At 42.0% G+C, this 2,087-nt stretch overlaps 1 long non-coding RNA gene across 1 annotated transcript; it reads right to left on the bottom strand.

The window, feature by feature from the left end:
• Positions 1-222: 222 nt before the first annotated feature.
• Positions 223-1,302, bottom strand: LOC125728123 (uncharacterized). The gene is made up of 2 exons (XR_007388931.1): positions 358-1,302; positions 223-307 (listed from the first exon to the last, which is right to left on the bottom strand). It is a non-coding gene; the product is annotated as an uncharacterized LOC125728123 (long non-coding RNA).
• Positions 1,303-2,087: the final 785 nt, after the last annotated feature.

The raw sequence follows: 2,087 nt of genomic DNA, 5'->3' as shown, positions 1-2,087 counted from the left end.
CACTCATATTAATTTAAAATTTCGCTATAAGAAAACAATCCTTATACATTTTAATAAAAAAACGTGAACTATATATGTTTGGTGTTTTTTGATTGAGCAAACTCTCGTGTTTTTGTGTGCGTGTCCGATACAACTGTAGTTTGTATCAACTTTTTTTTAGTTTGACCTCCGGGGTGTGTGTTTGTCCGCATGCGCGTGAATAAACATTTACTGAAAAACATATTTATTAAAATAACTAAGACTTTATTCTGTCAAAGTTTTAAAAAATGTGTTTTGATGCATGTCACTAAATGCTGCTTAATAGTACCTAACCGGGGCTGCTCCCCCAGAGACAGTTGCTATGCTGCTTAATAGTACCTAACCGGGGCTGCTCCCCCAGAGACAGTTGCTAGTCCATTTATTCTTTTAAAGACTACTGATTCCAATTTGGTGCCATATGCTTTTATCTTGTAGGCCGTAGGATAGCTCCGTTTCTACCAGCTATAGGCCATGGGCGTCTGGGCTATTATGCTTAAATTCTTTATTAATTAGCGTTGGCTATGTGCTTTATAACACTGCTGATTCAGGTCTCTTGTAGATTTTCTCTTGACCGGTCAGCGCAGTCTCTCTCTCTTGTACATAGAAAAAACAGAGAATACCTATTATTAGAATGTTATTTTTAATTGAATAGCATTTTTATAACAGGAATAAAAGAAATAATATACTTACCGGGTAAGGTCTCGATGAAACTTGTGGTTCTTTGGCTGGTACAAACTTTGGTAAGGCGTTGTGCCTCTAGGAGGAGGAAAAGGCCCCCCGCTCGACGTAATACAATTTAATTGTCTCTGTCACCCCATATCTGCACGGTCATGTATGACAAACAAAACTATAAACAGAATTTACTGGCGGGGAAATTGTCAGACTTGATGTATGACCAGGTGGTACGGCCTTGATGATGCTACTCGTGCCTGTGTAAGAAAATTATCTGTAATTTGGGACGTATGTGAAAACAAAACTTTAAACAGAATTTACTGGAGGGCAAAAGTGTCAGACTCGATGTATGGCCCGCGTGGCCGGGTAGGGGGGCGCCTCGATGGCCAGGTGGCACGGCCCTGCAGAATTTACTGCCGGACAAATTGACAGACTCGATGTATGTCTCGACTTATGACCTTTACAAATTGGCGCCATACGCCGATGTGATACAAACGCTTGCGTGAGGAAAAAACACACGGTCAAAACTAGCGCCGAGCGTTTTTATTGGACGATAGACCCTGCACCTCCTCCTCTCATTCTTTGCTCCAACTTTACCATTTTATCCCACAGTCTCTCACAGTTTCTCTCAGACTCGCGCAGCAGCACGCCTCTCAGCTCTCCCGCATCGCTCTCTCCGAGGATTATCCAAAGCCGTGCGGACCTTTCCGCGCTACCGCACCAGTATGTGAATAAGTCCTTTGCTGATTCTCCGAAGCCCGGGGACCTTACCACGCTACCGCACACCGTACGCTCGCGCTCCATCAGGTAACCCAGCCACGCTCACTCCCGCCCGCGCACCACAAAATAATAATAATAATAACTTATTCAAATAACACACGCTCATAAGCACTCTCATCAATATCATTTTTAAAATAATACACACTCATAAGCACTCTCCTCAATATCATTTTAAAATAATAAACATTTAAAATAAGCATTTAAAATAATAAATAATTAAATCCAAATACCATTGCAGCACTAACACAACCAACCCAGGCCCCCTAAGCCACAATCATTTAAAATAATAAATAAATAATTAAATACAAATACCATTGCAGCAGTTACACAACCAACCCCCCGGGAAGAAGAAGACAAAAAAAAATATTTAAATAAATAATTAAATCCATATGCTATTGCGTCAGTTACACAACCAAGCTCAACCCACTACAACATAAGCTCCGCCCACTGAACTTTTGAACGTGACCTTTGACCCGACCTGTCAATTTGACAAAAGCGGTATCCTTCCTCTCTCTGCCCTACCATCGGAACATGCACAGCCATCTCGCCCCGGCTATGCCTCCAGTCCGAACTGCAGTTCCTATACCTGCCTATAATTGCCTGGCTACAATCCATCC

The sequence above is a fragment of the Brienomyrus brachyistius genome, unplaced genomic scaffold (genome assembly GCF_023856365.1).
Source record: "Brienomyrus brachyistius isolate T26 unplaced genomic scaffold, BBRACH_0.4 scaffold160, whole genome shotgun sequence".
Taxonomy (NCBI): domain Eukaryota; kingdom Metazoa; phylum Chordata; class Actinopteri; order Osteoglossiformes; family Mormyridae; genus Brienomyrus; species Brienomyrus brachyistius.
The sequence above is the reverse complement of the archived record's forward strand: the minus strand, read 5'-3'. Positions and strand labels throughout refer to the sequence as shown.